Below are 18,870 nucleotides of genomic sequence, written 5' to 3' on the forward strand. Positions count from 1 at the left end.
ACGATGACGATGTTAACGTCTTGTGGGAAAAGTTTAAGTCATGCTGCAATTATTGCATCAATAAGTTTATTCCAGAAAAAATGAAAAAAATCAACAAACCCAAACCTTGGATAACCAGAGAAATTATACATTTAAAACGTGAACTGAAACGGTACCGAAAAAGAAGAACAGGGATGCCGCCCTTCTTCTTAAGGTAAGTTCTAAGTTGAAATCTAAACTACGAGAACCTAAAGAGCGCTTCTATACAACCACCTTTGGGTGCTTTGCTACCAAATCCCCTGACAAATTCTGGCAATTTTTATCAAACAAGGACTCAAGAAGCGTAGATGAAATAGCTGTTGATGGTCGCATTGTTACAGATAAAAAAGACATTGCTGAAACGTTCAATTCCTATTTCCAGTTCGTATTCTCAAGGCCAGCCACGCTGGGTAATATGCCTTAAGTCAACGATAGCAACAAATATATCCATATTACTGTCGAAGGTGTTAGAGAGTTGCTCCTACGATTACATCCTAAAAAATCCGCAGGACCTCACAATATTCCGACCGCATTTCTTAAAAGATATGCAGAGCTGCTGGCTAGATTTTTGGTACAATTTTACTCCAAGTCTCTTGAAACTTCTTGCCTACCACTTGAATGGTTGGTTGCCCGAGTAAAACCATTTTTAAAAAAGGCTCTGTCACCGATTATTGTAATTACCGACCCATATCTCTCACTTGCATAGTTTGTAAAGTTCTTGAACACGTAATTGTTAACACCTAACTGAATTTCTTGACAATAATAATCGTCTTACTAACGTACAGCACGGTTTTCGAAGAGGGGTTTCAACTGCAACTCAATTAGTAGTTACCGTCAATGAGATGGCAGAGGTGTTTGACGAGGGCGGACAGATTGACGCAGTTCTAAAAGACTTCTCGAAATCGTTCGATAGAGTTCCACATTCAAAACTAATAGCAAAAATGAAAAACTTAGGCATCCCATCACAAGTCGTCAATTTGGTCATTTCATACCTAACTAGCCGCAAGCAATATGTTGAAATTGAGGGTGCCTGTTCTCGTTTTCTAGATGTTTTCTCGGGCGTCCCGCAGGGCTCGGTTTCGGCAGCGGTTCTGTTTAACATTTAAATTAATTATCTTGCCCAAATTATAAAGCCCCCTCAACGCCTCAAGCTGTTTGCAGACGATTGAATCATATTTAGCCACATAGTGTCTGCCGCTGACCAGCAAATTCTTAACCATGCTTTGCATGCAATAATGGAATGGTGCAATAAACGGGATATGCTTATCAATCTCGACAAGACGGTTCACCTGTGCATCTCAAATAAGAAGAATAAATCTCAGTTCATGTATAGGCTTTGCAATTACCAAATTAAACAAGTGGAGGAACATAAGTACCTCCCCGCACGGGGCACTTTGAGCAATCTTGGTGACGGTACTGGCAATACCGCGGACCCCGAGCCCCCAAACATACGCTGGATCCAACCGTGGCAATGTGTTTATAGGTGGAGGGTTAGAAACCACGAACGGTGGCCGTCGGAGCCCAGGTCAAGCTCCCGCGGATGGGCTCCCTGTCTGTTTACCAGACAGGGAGCTCCGGGACCTCCTCAGCTATCAGGGTAAGGTTGTGGAAGAAAGTACCCCCGTCCCCTGCTTCTATACAAGCTGTATGGTATTATCAAACCCCCCCTCCAAACGTGATCGGTCCCTGAAAAGGGGCCGCACCGAAGTATCATTTCCGTCCTTACCAACGATCTCAGCCCCAAAGCCAGCCAACTATCCCCGCTTCCTGATCATTCAATCCGTTGAAAAAGAAAAGCCTGTTGCCTCTCTGTCCGTCTTCTTGGTCACAAAGTTCATAGAAGGTATAATAGGAAAATCGTACAAAGCAAAGAAACAGAGAACGGGAGAACTGTTGGTCGAAGTCAATAACCATCAGCAGGCAACAAATCTCCTGAGCCAGACACGCATTGCAGATCTTGACATCGCGGTCACGCCCCACCGAAGCCTTAACAGCTCACAAGGCGTGATCTCAGATCCTGACCTCATGACTGAAACTGAAACCGATCTGCTGGAGGGCCTGAAAAGTCAGGGCGTAACAGCAGTGAGGCGCATAACGGTACGCAGAGAAGACAAAGAAATTCCTACTAAACATCTCATCTTAACATTTGATCGATCAACACTACCAGAATTCATTAACGAAGGATACATTCGATGTTCGGTTCGGCCATACATTCCTAACCCCCGATGCTGCTTTAAGTGCCAGCGGTTCGGGCACGGCACCAACTCTTGCCGCGGCCGTCTGACCTGCGCAAAGTGCGCCCAGCATGATCACTCATCTGGCAATTGTCCATCTTCAACCCTCACCTGCGCCAACTGCCAGGGACCCCATGCCACCTATTCTCGAAAATGTGAGAAGTTCAACCAGGAAAAGAAGATAATCAACGTGAAAGTAACTAAGAACATCACCTTCCCAGAGGCGCGGAAGAGGTTCGCCTCTTTCCCTCTGGGGAGGTACGCCGACGCAGCTCGCCGGGTGGCGGAGCGGCGTCTGGTTTCTGCGGGGACCCAGTACTGCGAGTCAGACTTGGTCCCGCCCCCGCCCCGCCCCCCCTGGGTCGCCTCAGTCAGCCCAACCCGCCTCCGCACCGCTCGCTGAGCCAGCAGCGGCTGTGGCCGCAACCACGTCTGGTGGAAGCCATGCTGCATCCTCCACTTCCACTCCAGCGTCCCAAACCACAGGCGAGGGCGCAGAGGAGATGGACTTGGGGGAGCCAGCGGCAGCTCCCACCACCACCGCACCGCCTGCGCCATCCGAGGCGTTCCTGAATCCCTCGGTGGTTGCGGGCAAGGAAAAACGCACCCCAAAGGGTTCGTGGTCCAAGGAGCCTGATCCCTCAGGCGCTCCGAGGACATCCGAGGATGAAATGGACGTCGGTCCGTTCTTGTCTGCGGTGCACCGCAAGGAACGCGTCCCGACGCCAAAGCCTCCCGACAAGCCAAAAAAAGACGAGAATCACAGCCCCGAAAGACGACACATAAACAACACAGTCCAGTAGCTCCGAACACTTCATAATGGGAAGAGAGAACATAGTACAGTGGAACTGCAGAGGCCTCTTTAAAAATCTTGACGATGTAACTGAAATACTGCAAGCTAATCATCCAAGTGTAATGTGTGTTCACGAAACACATTTGAATTCTAAACACACAAATTTCTTGAATAGTTACCTGGTATACAGAAAGGACAGGGATGGCTGCACACATTCTTCTGGGGGTGTGGCCATAATCGCCCGGAAATCTTTAGCATGCCGCCCTGTCACTTTGAACACCATCCTTGAGGCTGTAGCAATACGCTTAATAATATTTAATAGGTTGATAACGATATGCTCCATATACATTCCTCCTGATGTGTCAGTTTTAAGCTCTGACTTCGAGGCGCTGGTTGACCAGCTGCCCGAACCATACATCCTGAGAGGCGACCTTAATGCTCACAACACTCTTTGGGGCTCTTCTCGCACGGATGCCCGAGGTCGCCTTGTAGAAAAATTCCTTACATCTTCAGGAGCATGCCTTTTCAACAATAAACAGCCTACATACCATAACATAGGACACAACACATACTCATGTCTTGACTTGGCGATTGGCTCCGCAGTTCTTTTTCCATGTCTTGAGTGGGGTGTGGGCACCGACCCATATGGCAGTGACCACTTCCCCACCTCACTTACATACATAGGTAAAGGCCGAAGCAGTTCGTCTTCCTATAATAGGTTCAATGAAGCCCGAGCTAACTGGAATACATTTACAGAGACATCCAAACTACAGCCCACATCCATAGGACACCTACACGTTGAAGAAGCTACCCAACTCCTCACGGCGCACATCCTCAACGCCGCCGAAAGATCCATTCCCCACGCCTCTGGTGCCCCGCGCAACCAGCGGAGGCCGTGGTGGAATGAGGACTGTAGGCGGGCGCGAGAGGCCCAGAACAAGGCGTGGGGTATCCTTCGTCGGTACCCCACGTCGGGAAACCTCCTCTTGTTCAAACGGGCCAAGGCGTTAGGAAAACGTGCGCGCCGTGAGGCAAAACGAGAGAGTTGGCGTACATTCATAACATCAATAAACTCCTACACAGACACAAGGAAAGTATGGACACGAATACGCAAACTAAAGGGACAACAAACACACAGCCTGCCTCTGGTCAGCACTACAGGGGACACACTCGAAGACCAGGCTGACACACTCGCACAACACTTCCAACACGTGTCCAGTTCAGCACACTACATAAACACTTTCCTGAAACATAAAGCCTGTTGTGAAAAGAAGTCCCTACGCGACAACAACAAATCACAGACTTCTTACAACTCCCTATTTTCACTACATGAGCTGAGGGCTGCTCTAAGCACGTGTAAACCCTCAGCTCCAGGCCGAGACAACATTTAATATACAATGATACAGCACTTACACGCAGACACTCTTGTAACACTCCTTCACCTTTACAACAAGATATTTCTTTCGGGGCACATTCCAAAGTCTTGGAGGGAGGCCATAGTTGTAGCATTCTTGAAAGAAGGGAAGGACCCTTCCTCTCCTGCTAGCTATCGACCCATTGCCCTGACCTGCTGCCTGTGCAAGCTTCTCGAGAAGATGATAAATCGCAGGCTCGTGTACTTCCTTGAGTACAACGGTCTTCTCGAGAGCTGCCAGGCAGGCTTCAGGGCGGGGCGATCAACAAACGATCAACTCGTAGCTCTTGAAACATATATAAAGGATGCCTTTGTGCATAAATAATTTTGTCTGACGGTGTTTTTCGACATAGAGAAAGCCTATGACACCGCTTGGCGGTACGGTATCCTCAGTGACCTAAAGTCAATCGGTGTTGCGGGCAAAATGTTGAACATCCTTTGTAGTTATATGTCGGAGAGAACCTTTCGCGTCAGAGTTGGTCGTGCACTGTCAAATGTTCACGTGCAAGAAAATGGCGTGCCGCAAAGTGGAGTGTTGAGCGGCACTCTCTTCATAGTAAAAATGAACTCTCTTGGAAAGGTACTGCCATCTACAATCTCTTATTCCATGTATGTAGATGACGTGCAGATATCCTTTAAATCGTGTAACCTGTCCATCTGCGAACGTCAAGTCCAGCTCGGCGTCAAGAAACTTGCCGGCTGGGCTGACAAGAATGGCTTTAATCTTAATCCCGCGAAGAGCTCTTGTGTTCTATTCTCCAGGAGTCGTGGCGTCCACCCGGACCCAGACATCACTCTTGCGAATGTGCCAATTCCTGTGAACAAGTAACACAAGTTTTTAGGTATTTTATTTGACGAAAAACTTACATTCATCCCACATATCAGACAGCTCAAATGCAAATGCTTAAAAACAATGAATATTCTTAAGGTCGTCTCACATCAATCTTGTGGGACCAACAAACAACTTCTGCTGCGCCTGTACACAGCGTTGGTGGGGTCTCAGCTCGACTACGGCAGTGTCGTGTATGAGTCGGCTACAAAGACAGCTCTCAAAATGCTTGACCCTGTGCTGCATCTTGGCCTTCGCCTCTCATGTGGCGCATTCCGCACTAGCCCTGTTGAATGTCTTTATATTGAGTGCGACAAATGGTGCCTAGGGCATCAGCGGGAGTATGCTGACCTGTTGTATGCATCCAAGTTCGCTTCTCTGACCAACCATCCTTTTAATCCCACCATGTACGATACATCAAATTTACAACTTTTTTTAAACAGGCCATCTATTCCCTTACCGTTCTCTCTCAGAGTTAGGGAGGAGGCTTCTGTACTCAATGTCCCCCTTTCAGACACGCACAAGACACCCATTCATAATCTCATCGCTCCATGGCATCTTCGTCCTGTATCATGCGACCTGTCATTCAGTCTTGTAGAAAAAAATAGGGTACCCAGGAATGCAATTCTGCAGCACTTCCTGTTCCTGCAGGACAAGTACAGGTGCGCAGAATTCTATAGCGACGCGTCGAAAACTGGTTCTACAGTATCTTGTGCAGCGCACGGACCAATTTTTGGAGTAAGCAAAGCAATGAATTTTCATAACAGTATTTACACGGCAGAAGCATATGGCATTTTACTCGTTTCAAACCACATCATTAAACATAAAATTCCCAAGTCCATTGTGTACACAGACTCTCAAAGCGTTGTACAGGCACTGTCATTAGGAAGGTCATCTAAAAAATATGTGATAAATGCTCTTTTCAAGGTACTAATGTCTGCATATGCCTCAAATATTGAAATACTATATGCTGGGTACCAGGGCATTGTGGAATCCCTGGTAATGAGGCCGCCGACCAAATGGCTGGTGATGCTGCTCTCATGACTACGGTTGACATTACAACAGTACCTTACACCGACCTAAAGACACACAACAGACGACAGCTTCGTAACACATGGCAATTACACTGGAGTCAACAAACAGACAACAAACTACACGTAATTAAACCACAACTGGGACGCTACATAACTGACTCACACAACAGATACATTGAAGTCGCCCTGGCTAGGCTGCGGATAGGCCACACACATGCGACGCACTCCCACCTGCTCACTGGAACTTCGGGACCCACGTGTAGCAGGTGTGGAAAGGGCCTATCTGTAGTCCACATACTAATCACATGCAACGCACTTGACACAACACGACACAAACATTTCCCTGAATTATACAGACGACACATTCCTTTGCACCCATCATATTTTTTAGCCGACGAACCCATGTTGTCTAGTCAGCGTGTTTTTAAATTTTTAGCTGAGGTAAACTTTCTGCAGCTCTTGTCATATCACGTGTAATCATCCTGGCCCTATACACCAGCCATCTTCATTGTCTTCGATTTGCATCACTTTTACTTTTAGTCACATGTTTTAGTATGTACGGTCTCATCACAATTCAGTAACATCTTCTTTGGCGCTCTTTGCCCATAGTCGGCCTTGCGCCAATAAAACCCAACTATCATCATCAACATAAGTACCTGGGGTTAACCTTGACGTCCAGACATAACTGGTCATCAGATATAAATAACATATGTTCCTCCGCGAGAAAGAAGTTAGGATTTCTGAAGCATAAATTCGGTGATGCCCCCTCGTCGCTTAGACTCATTGCATACAAATCCATTGTAAGACCCACCCTGGAATACGGGAGCATGGTCTGGGACCCCCACACTATCACTAATAAAGAAAAGCTTGAAAAAATTCAGAGATTAGCAGCTGGTTTTATTTATAAACGTTTTAGACGTCGCGACTCCCCTTCAGCTATGTTGGAGCTCGCACACCTAGAGCCATTTGCCAACCGACGTAAAAGTGCCCGTCTAGACTTTCTAAACCAGCTGTATTTTATTAAACTGGGAATCCAGTCACAAGATTACATAGCTAACAACCCTAGACGAGCGTCTCGTCACAAACATAGCCGAAGTATTAAACCGTGCTTTGCCCGTACAGACCAATACAAAAATTCATTTTTTCCCAGAACTGTTTCCGATTGGAATGTTTTGCCACAGTGTTCACCCTTGCTGTCATCCGATGTATAGTGATTGCATACTTACCTGTTGATTATGTATCCCCACGTTCATGTATTGATCTTGTATCCGTACGCATGTCTTCTGGATGTGTACATAAATAAATAAATAAAATACATCATCATCATCATCATTATCATCATGATATCCCGCCTTAAAAAGCTTGTGGTGACGGTTTGAACTCTCACGCGTCATGATAGAACCAAGTCGGCACGCCGCCGTGGATTTTCAAAGCTGTGGTGAATGGTGAAGGACGGTGCCCGAAAAAAAGCCGTTATCGTCATTCTTATCAAACTCGCACCCCTTATAATGTTTACTTAAGCACGAAGGGCTTCACTGAAATGACAATATTCAGCCGAATATTGCACTAGGGAGATAATGTCTGCCTGATGAGTAAATGTTGTTTTTGCCTAGGGAACCATTTCAGTGTCCTTAAGCCAACCTGGTATAGCCTGTTTTGCTATAAGGATTTCTGTTATCTTGTCGTAGCATGGGGCAAGTGGAATTACTATATCGCTACAACAATAATGGTACTAGGTGGACGAAAAACTTAGGTATCGATTGAGGTGGAAATACAGCTCACACAAAACAGGTTATATACTCCATGGTAGCGTCGCAGCAGGCAGGCTGCTTTGCCGAACTGTATTCCTGCAATTTACAACGATCCAAGCCACCACGCTCAGCCTAGTGTGAACCAAAACGTATCTGCAATTAACACTGATGTACATGATATTACAAAACCAAAACGAAGCCGAATGCAAATCCTGGCCGCCGTCAGGAACACTCAGGCACATTGTCTTTTAATAGACTCAGTGCAATCATTGGCCACCTCAACCCCCTCCCCATTTGCCCGAGCAGTGGAAGACCTTGATCTCAAGCCCCCGCCTTTGGAATCAGCATCTGGTGGTTGAGGGAGCCGTAACATCCAGAAGGGTGCATGACTTCCTGTTGGTAGGCTCCGCTCCCAGAAGGCTCTATTAGTAAAGCAGCTTCTATGTGTGTCCTCTTTACAAGACAGGCCAAGCGGTCAATTGTGTCTTATCGTCATCGTCTTCCAAAATGCCTCCAAAGGGCATTTTGCATTACCGTTCAGGGCATGGGAGCACGGCAGGATGAGCAGGAGCAATTTTATTTATTCAACAATCATTGAGTTTGATTGATTGATAATGGGATTCTTCATTTCGTAAAGTGGCCAGAAGACCTTCCTTCATGGCGACTTTCAAAGCCCAGTTCATGGCCTGAATTTGGGTCCCATGCTCGGAGCTGTTCTCCGCAGTCTCCCAATCTATTTAGTTAGAGAGACGCCATTAGGCTTTAGGTTGGATCTGAGGGCATTCATATAGGATGTGGGATAGGTGTGCTTTTTCGCCTCACACATTCTGCTTTTTGGAGTGTACAGAACTGGTTACATTTGGACCGATTTATAAGGGTTCAGAAACGTATGAGATTGGAGTTGCCTCCATGTCGCTTTCTGGGTTTTTGTTAGGGAATAATGAGAGGCAGGTAAACTAGTCTTTCATTTCTGTGGTAAGAAGTAATCTCTTGAAAAGTAATCATACGCTCCTTATTCCCTCGCAGGCACGATTGGTCCACCGGGGTGCCCTCGCGGGCGAAACTGTGGGCCGATTCGTTCCCTTGATGGGACGAGTGCGCAGGAATCCAGATAATCTGGATTTGGCGGGGTTCGAACTGATTTTTTAATCGAATTTGACATGCCGCTTCGTGAAGTCTGGTTTTCGCAAAATTACGCATGGCCGTTTTGGACTCGCTGAAGATAAATTTTGCTTTGATACTAATAATTCCAAGAGAAGTTCCAGCCTCTTTCCCTTCTTCCGGTCGCCTGCCATAAGCAGTGGCTGCGGTGATGTGCTTGAGTTTGTTATGAATGACTGCAACTGCAAAGGCATCCTGCACTTAGTATTCGGCTGCATCCACGTAGACTATATTCCCCGCACGGCGTTTATACAGTTTTTCGAGTGCTTTGGCGCTAGCGTTACTCCTTTTCTTGTGACGAATAGCGTGCATATTTTTACGAATGCAGTTAATAGTGGGGTGCATAAACATATCTCTAGGGTCACGGTTTTTCGTTGTTGTGTTCCTTCATAACATATACTTAGATCTTTAGTATGTACCGTTCTGTCGGGGTCTTCGATAATCTTTCATATTGAGCGATTATATGTTCCTCTATTAATTCTTCGAGGGTAGTGTGTAGGCCCATTTTTCATACGTTTATCAGTCGGGGTACACCTCTGTAAGTGCGGAACTGCTTTGTACGATTGCCTAATCGAACAGTTTACGTTCTCCTTCTCCGCCTTGTGTAAACTGGGGCATGGAAGGGAGTAGACAAAGTGACTCATAACAAAGGCTTGCACCAGCCTCGTGAGGTCTATTTCTTCCATCCCCCTGCATTTTTTCGCTATGTGGCGAACTAGACGGTTCGTCTGATGCACGCAAGCTGTCAGTTTACTGAGCGTGGTGGCGTTCTTGCCATTGCTTTGTAAGTCCATTCCTAGTATCCTGATCGTGTGGACTTTAGGTACTAGTGCGTAATTAATGTGGATTTCTATTGGGACTGGCTTATCCTTGGCTTGTCTACGAGCTGCGTACCGCATTACAGGAGCTCTGACTTTTTAGGAGACCAAGACAAACCTATAGCCCTAGTCTGTTCCGAGACTATGTTAGCTCCTGTTTGCGACGCGTACTCTATTTCTCCGTCACTGTCCCTCGTTGTCCACACCGTCATATCGTCAGCACACAGGTAGTGGGACAAATTAGGTACTATGGCTAGCAGCTTGGTAATGGGTATCAGTGTGATGTTAAATGACAAGGGCGAGAGCACTGAGCGCTGCGGTGTCCCCTTGCTGCCTAGGGTGAAACAGTCGCACTTGAGCTGCCCGAAATATACCTCAGCTGTCCTGTTGGACAGGAAAGCTTTGATGTAGCTATGGGTTCGCTCACATTCCTGTAGGACTCAAAATGCTGCCGTAATCGCCTTATGCTCGATATTATCCAAAGCGTTGGGTAAATATAAACCGAGGATTGCACATGTGTGTTTTATATGCAGTGGATTAACCACATCTTCCGATATTCTGTGCATGATATCTTGTGTAGATAGATGTGGTCTGAAACCTATCATAGTGTCTGGGAAGAGATCGTATTTCTTCATATGTGTTTGAATCCTGTTAAAGATAACAGGCTCTAAAAGCTTCCCTAAACATAACCTGAGGTAGATAGGTCTCAGATTTTGAATGTCCAGGCTTTTACCTGGCTTAGGAATACAGGTGAATTTGGCATGCCTCCAAACAGGCGGGAGGTCTTCTTTTCTCCAGCAATGACTGAAAATCTCAGTGATCGCCGTAATTCAGCTATCATCTATGTTTTTCAAAGTTCTATTTGTAACTCTGTCTGCCGCAGGGGTGGAGGAGGTGCGGAGTTTGCCCTTTGCCGCCCTAAGTTCCGCTGTCGGGTTCTATCTGAATTGACTTCTGGACTGCAGATGCTCTCCGTTCGCCTGTCCTTGCTGCTGCTGTCCGCGTTGCGGCGGGTTCTCGGTTGCAAATTACGGGCAGGAGCGGTGGTTGATTGGATAGTTTGCCCTATGCCACGACAAGCTATATATTGTACTATTGTACGACCTGCGCACGCAGCCGTTCCCCAGCGTGCGCTTTTTTTTTTTTGCTTGCCTTGTTCTTTTTAATTCGCCGTAGCACCACTGCAAGCCACGGCGCTGCATTTGATCCTCAGGTCACGGCACGGTGTTAGTGATTTGCATAGGAACTCTGCTAGGGAACTGCGCGGGCCCGGGACTGCCGAAAGCCCGAGCACGGCTTTGACGGCATGCCGGGTTCGGACCGTATAGCACGCGTTTTGTCGGGATTGGGCCGGGATCGAGCTTCAACAAATCTTCTGTCTGGTCATGCCGGTGCGAGCCGCCCCTCGCAGGCCCGCAGTGCCTGAGGCTCGGCAGTCTCGTGCCGCAAATTTGAAATTGTTGGTAACTAAAAGTTTGCTCACTTACGCTTTAACTTAACTGAACACCAAAAAAAGCGAACGGAACTACAGGGCGGCGGGCTACATCATGCGAGCAAGACAGGCCTGTCTGAAGAATTAAAGATCGAGCTTTTTGGACAACTTTTTTTTGTCCGCAAAAGAATATTGAAGGAGAGTTTTTCTGTGAAACGAATTGAATGAATCAGCGAAAGGTGGAATATCTGTTCAATAAATGTGTAAATAAAGAAAATTTACCTCTTTTTTCAAAATTCTTTAAATGATCCCCGGTGCGCCTTTAGTTAGAAGAATGACTATACGTCGCAAGTGAAGCACATTCACCCAGATTCTTGAAAATACGTACTCTCAGTCACGAAATTTTGGTTGTACAAAGCTCAGTTCAAGTTTAAATGAAATTTAATTATAATATACTTGCCGTATGCTTATACGATTGTACGCATTCATGACGGCAAGTTTTTGTCGGGATCATGTTTCCGACTAGGGCTGATATTTAAAAACAGGCTGGCGGGCTCAGGTTTAGTTTATTACATTATATCAAGCTCAGGCCAGACCAGGGTCCTATTTTATAAATTTGTCGGATTCGGGCCGTGTCTCCCGGGTCGCGCCGGGCCTAAAAATTGCAATTGCAACACGCTTTCACTGCATGAATTGTGCGTGGTCGTGTTAGTTCACCTTTTTGACACCTTTACACCACTTTTTTTACAATGCTTTTTTTTAAACCATAGCCCGTCATCGCGCTTGTTGTCGACAATAGTGCGCGCACTTCTGCGTGCCGTTATGCCAGGGGTCGGCCACCTGCAGCCCTCGTGCCACATGCGGCCCGGTCGTCACAACCGTACGCCCCTCCCCCTTTTCTTAATTCTTATGTGAAGGACGACGCTCCTGTTATGACTTCAAATGGCCCGGGTGACCGGCGGGAGACAACAGAGAATTGATCGATCGCTTTGATTCCCATCTTCACATTTAGCCAGAATATTGTCAATTACTATTGTCAATTCGCTCATTTTTTTCTCTTTGCCTTGTTGTGCCAGTGCGGCCGGCCCAAATGCGTTGCACGGGGCAACGCGCCGACAGCGGGGCCGATTCGCTCCTCGTCCAAACCAGACCAAAACGCCCGCGGTGGACAAGCTGAAACACGCACCGCCACAGAGGCGCCTCTCCTTTTGCGTCGCGGCGGCACGGCCGAAGCTTGCATCGGGTGAATGACCCACCACGGGCCTGTCGCTACTCGCCTGGAGGCGAGGTCACGGAGACAGCGTGGGCGTCGCCCTCCCGTTCCCCATCGTGGCGGCGCGGCTGAATCACCACTTCGCTACCATTCGTCGGATTTCAAACTTCAGCCAGCGAGAGACCTGATTGCACCGATTCAAACTTCACGGGGCTCCAACGACCTTCCGGGGGTGTAAAAAACTTACACCATCTTCCCATAGGGAAACGATGAGTAGTGTGCAGAAATCGGAAATTGCGTTGACCCCATGGTTGATTTGCATACTACTCAGGGTTCCCCTACGGGAAGATGGCGTAATTTCATTGGAGGGGGGAGGGGGGTGTTAGAGTGGAGAGGCATTAAAGAGAGACAGAGAGACGTTGTACGTCGTATGAATTTGTCTTTCTTTAAGCATTATCATCATCATGTTCAACGTAGGTGACGTCGAGCTGTGGTTTGCGTTCCGCTTTGATTATGACCGCCTTATGATCTGTGAAATGTAAAGTCAAGGGCTGTTTTAGTGGATGAACCCTCAAGTTGCTGAAGATGAGGTCGATTCACGTTCCCTGGATGGTTGTAGGCTGCTTGTAATCACGGCCCGCCGAGACTCGCCGAGGCACGCCGGTGCCGACGACGATGAAATGTCGAAGGCGCGTAAAGCGTGCTCGCCTCATGCCGGCCCAGGAAGACACCGGCAACACTGTCGCTCCAGGAGCCATAGAAGGGACCGGGCGTTCAGCAAGCCGAGAATGCGCAGTGGGGGTGTGGACAGCGCAACAACAACGACAACGACAAGGGAGGGACATAGCCCCGACCATGAGATGCTTCGCATCTAAAACCCGCCCGGATCGAGTATTGTCGGCTTTTTATCCGGCGAAATTCTCAAGCGGCTTTCTCCGGCGGTATTCTTCGGCACCAGTCTCTTCGTAGGCACCGAGTGGAAAGGTGATGTCGCCGCTGTGCGAGCAATGTAACGTTTGCTTACCCTTGTACATACTGTATATAAATGTTACTTCAACTTTTCTTCGGCTCGCGAACTTCTTCACTCTGTTCTGCACCGCGTCGATAGCGGACGGAGCAAGGCCACGTTCTACAGCGGTACCTCTGCTCGGATGGCCAGTCGCAACAGTGGTGGCTGCGGCGAGCGCGCCCATTCCCAACAGCCTGCAAAGCCCCCGTCCCCCCACTTGCCATGCGGCCCTCGGCCGTCTCGTACTTATGCAACTCGGCTCTCCACCGCAAAAGGTCGCCACCCCTGCGTTTTGCGAATCGAGCAGGCGTTCTGCCAAAAAAATTTCCCTTCGAGTTCCCGTTGACCAACAATTTTTCAACCAAATAATGACCACTTTTCTGAAGACCATTTTAATTTTTGTGATGTAAACGTTCCGAGTCGTTTTTTTCCTACTTCCTCAAGAAGGCAACATAATGCCGTCTACGTTTTCGAAACTTGCGATGTAATCATGCTCACTGATGTCGGAAACGTTTTTCGTAAAGAGAGCAGCCGAACGTAACCTTATAATTGAGCTGAATGTTCCCTCGTAAGCTTGAAATAAAAAAAACGGAGAAGAAGTCTTTCATTGCCACACTTACGAGTGATGCTGTTGTCAGCGCACCACAGCAAAACCACATTTGCACAAATATATACAAATAACTTTGCACGAAATAGATGCATAAATACATATACTTCGAAAATCGCGCGCCAGTTCCGCTATGTTTACGTTATCTGTCAACGTATAACTTCGCAGACCGTATGGAAACTACGACGGGCCGGGCGTAAACAAGCGAAGCTGAGCATCAATTGCAGTGCCACCTGACGGGGGCGTCAGAGCGAGCCCGGGTGATATTTCTTAGGACGCGCGCTGCCGTTGGAGGCGGCGGCATGCGCAGGTTGTACAAAATATAGCCGGTCGTGCCCTATGCAGCTTGGTTCAAGGAAGGCTATGTGGAAAGCCTCCATCGGCGGCTGCAATTTGGATAAATGAGGAGGGGTGGTTAGGTTTTTTAGTAAAAGGAAAAGAAGTGGAGTGGAATTATTATTGAACTCACGCGGAAGTTCAAGTTCGTTTTTCTAGCCCGAGGGTGGGAATATGTGGGAGAAAATAGAATATAGCACAGAAACGTAAACAGTATAAAAGTGACAATAGAGCAGAGGGGAGTAGTTTCACTTCGGCCGATCCCGCCGCACGCAATATACATCAAACACAGCTGGCTGTCGTCTTGCTGCGTCTAAGAGACGACGAATCTCGAATAGAACGTTTAAGCATAGAGGTGACCCAGTTGTAAACAGGACCATGTCTGCGGTGGTTGCAACAACTTGGGAGTTTGCTACAGACGCCTACTGAGGAGTGGAAGCATGCGCTCGACCACCCACGCTAGCACAGCAAATGCCAGAGCACACCCATTCCCAGAGGCACGGCCAGCGCGTATAAGTGGCAGCTGATCCGAATAAGCACCAAAGTGGACGAGCACGAAAACATGCCCAAAAACCAACGAGCTCCTCGGATTTTAATAGCGGGGTGGAAACAGGACAATGCGTCTGTATCTTCCCGTACGACGCAATAAGGGCTAGCTTAGTGCAACTGGAGGGACTAGAAAAAGCCGATGCGGAAAAAACGGTGCCCCACGAGGTGAAGAGGTACAAAAAAATTCCGCCATATCCACGAAGTGAATGATGATGAGACAGGCCAAGCTAAAATGCTTATAGGTAAAACCTTGAAACATTAATTCACACAACATGCAAAGACTCGACACGTTGTTATAGGTCTTCTTGACGGCGCGCACAATTTGAATGAGTGCAGGACATAAGGCGCGTTCATAGGCATGCTCACGTCTCGGTTTCTAGCGCAGTGGGAAGAGCGCTACGTACCTCCACACGCGACCAGAGAGTCGTGGGATCGAAACCGGGCGCCGCCGCCTGAAGACCACCACTCCAAACTAGCAAAGCTTGAGACTTCCCACCGCTCCGCTGACAAGCCCGTCGACGACGTCATTATTGTAGGGATCATGTAGGGCTTGTTTGGGATGATGACAATCTCCATGGGTAAGTTGGCAAATTCGGTGTGTGACATTTTAGCCACCTTGGCCGTCGCCTTCTGCAGAGCGTTTGGTGTCGCGTACCCACGGTACATGTCTTGAGCTCGCAGACAACGAACGACAACCTCATCTTCTTCCTCTCCTCCTTGTTGGGTAGCAACGAACGCGTTGAACGTTTTGACCTCTTCGTCCAATCTTTGGTTGGCCAATCCCTAGGGGCATCCTGCCACAATTATCATCAACGGTATGTACACGGCAGCACCGGGGACGGGACAGGGCCCGAGCAAGAGGAGCTTCGCCCCTAAAATGGGAAAAAGGACGATGTCAGCTGTCGTATCGTGCTTTCCGGCAGCCTGCGATGCAGGAACGCTTGTTAGGACCACATGATAACCATGTCACATTCTGCAATGAAGCCAATGTAATTGTGTGCACGCTGCAGCTGAATCTGAAAATAGCGTGCCCATAGGCAAACTCAGCCCTCGGCGGAAGAAAAGAAAGGGAGCAAACAGCAACATATTATCAAAGAGAATGACACGTGGCTGGCCAGTTTTGTCGGGGTTAACGCACGTCGGGGATAACGCTGAAGCCTGAAAAGTGCCGCTTCGCATGCGAGGAACTGAAGTTTTTTGGCCATGTCCTCAACGCCGCGGGAGTTCTGCCTGGCCCGCGAAAACTTCAGCCATAGCGAGCTTCCCAAAACAGAAAGACAAGAAGGGTGTGAAGAGATTTCTCGGACTGTGGGCATACTACCGGCGCTTCGTCGCTAAATTTGCAAGCATTGCAGAGCCAGCCACACGCTTGAAAGATGGCACCCCTTTCACCTGGGAAAACGGCCAAGAAAAAGAATTCTGAGAGCTGCAACAACAGCAGCAAAACCCGCCCGTACTCGCTCATTTCAATCAAAACGTCAAAACGGCAATGCACACGGACGCCAGTGATCTGGGCTTCGGTACTGTACACGTCCAAAAGCAAAGCGGTTGCAAAAAGGTAATCGCCTATGCCAGCCGTGGTCTGTCGAAGGAGAAAAAGACTACTCAGCCTCTGAGAGAGAGTGCCTAACTCTCATATGGGCCGTTTCAAAATTTTGCTCATACGTGTATGATAGATCATTCGAAGTTGTGACAAACCACCATGCGCTCTGTTGACTGGCCAATTTGAAAGGCCCCTCCGACTTTTGTGGGCGGCTTGCGCCTTCAAGAATTCGACGTTAAAATCGTCTATAAATGCGTCAGGAAACACTCCGACTCCGTCTGCCTGTCCCGTGCCCCCGTCAACCCACCAGCACAGGACTCCGATGGAGACAGTGTATAAAAGAAGAGGAAAGACCAAGGGCCGGGACGTCCCAGTGACATGCTGGTCGTTCTGTTTACCAGATGGCGATGAGACTAAGACGAAACAGCTCGAGCCAGAGCTGCTCCCGTGAGCTGACAGGAACGGTTGATGATAATCTCATTTGTGCAGCGATGATGATAATAAAACTTTAACATATTCAATGGCTTCAAGCTAGTTGTGCCAGTGCGCGCCAGTAGTGCCCTTAAATTCGTTCGTTCTTGTCGGATACTCTGAGGAATCGGTATGCGAAACTGCTGCAGGGGCCGCCTTCTGAGCACATGCCGGTAGAGTCGGTGCAGACGGCGACCCAGGCGGAAATTCGAAGTATATCTTCGACGTCTCCGAACTCGCTTGTGTATTCAACCAATTTATATATATATATCTCGGCCGCAAAACACCTTCCTAGCTCCATGATGCTTCTTTCTGGATGTTTGCACTTTCCTGGTTCGACTATCACTCTGTGATTGGTTCCGTTTTTTAAAAAGGCGCTTTCCGCAAACTTTTCGGCTGTGTTGTAGTTTGTGTGCAACGGCAATCCTCTTGGGATGTATCTCACTGGTCGGCGGCTTTGGCTAGTTTCGGTTTCCGAAATTGTGGCGATCCTAGCGGCACGGTGCTGCGGCGTGGCCCTTTCCTTTCCCTCGGCGTTTCTTTCTTTCCACGCCGTCAACGCTTCCTTGCCTCCTCACGCATGCGCAACAGCTCACCGGCGTCAATATTTTTTTTCTTTCTCTCGGCGCGCACAGCGGGCCAGTTTGCGCGTGCGTGAGCGAGCCGGCGTGCGAAGGGTTGCGCGGGTTGCCTAAACGCCTCCACGGGCTGAAAGTTTCGTTGCATTATAAAATACATTCGAATGTATTCTAAATACGGGGTAGCGGAGGAAGGAGCGTTACCACTCCTGCGCAGCTCTGTGGTGCAGCAACACAGGGCGGTAAAGTTCGGCCAAGTTTCTCGCCTTCTCCAAAGACGACAGGTAAGCAAATTAGCTTCGTACAAGTTATAGTGAATTCCTTAAAAGCCGACCGATCGCACTCTTCTGTTTGCAAATTAATTCGCGCATGTAACGCGAAGTTAATGAGACATGTCACTCGTCTTGGAGTGGAAACTAATGTGCAAATATATCCCAGCTGTGCAAGTACGAAAAGTTTTGGTAGAAGCAAACGCGTCTTTGGCACGCACACTCTTGCTTGCTAGATCAATTTGTGGTGGCATTGCCGTCTTTTAATTGCCTTAGTAACTGCTGGAATGTCGATTCAGTATACTTATCAAGGTATTTTTTGTTGTTTCGTGCAGCAGGTATGAATCTAGGTTTGGGCCCCAAGTCGAGGACGGTTTGCGACTTCATTGGACGTTTCCTCCGGTGACTCTCCTCAATCCATCCAATGTCATCACGACGCACCGGCTCACAAAGAAGGCAAGCTCAACTGTACGCGCTTCTTGCCTTTCACGGCGTAGCTACTACCACAGCGATTGGTGGCATGGAGGTGCTGCGCCCTAAGCATTTTTTTCATCCATCGTCTTGCTCCAAAACGTATATTTGCGGCGAAACTACTGCCAAGCGTTGCTTCAGTGCTACGAAACACCTGACGTAACACCGAGGTGTTCAATGCAAGTCGATTTTCGCATAAAGCAGTGGAAGGCCGAACCGAAATACGTGCGTTGTCTGCAGCCGCCATTGCAAGCGTTTCGCTCATTAAAAAATAAATGAATAAAACCAAGTAGCATTGCCGGATTTACTGTTCAATCTAAACTGCGCGCCGGCGCCTTGT

This window comes from Haemaphysalis longicornis, unplaced genomic scaffold (assembly GCF_048455015.1).
Source record: "Haemaphysalis longicornis isolate Haplotype H1 unplaced genomic scaffold, Haemaphysalis longicornis Haplotype H1 scaffold_7, whole genome shotgun sequence".
In the NCBI taxonomy this organism is placed as follows: domain Eukaryota; kingdom Metazoa; phylum Arthropoda; class Arachnida; order Ixodida; family Ixodidae; genus Haemaphysalis; species Haemaphysalis longicornis.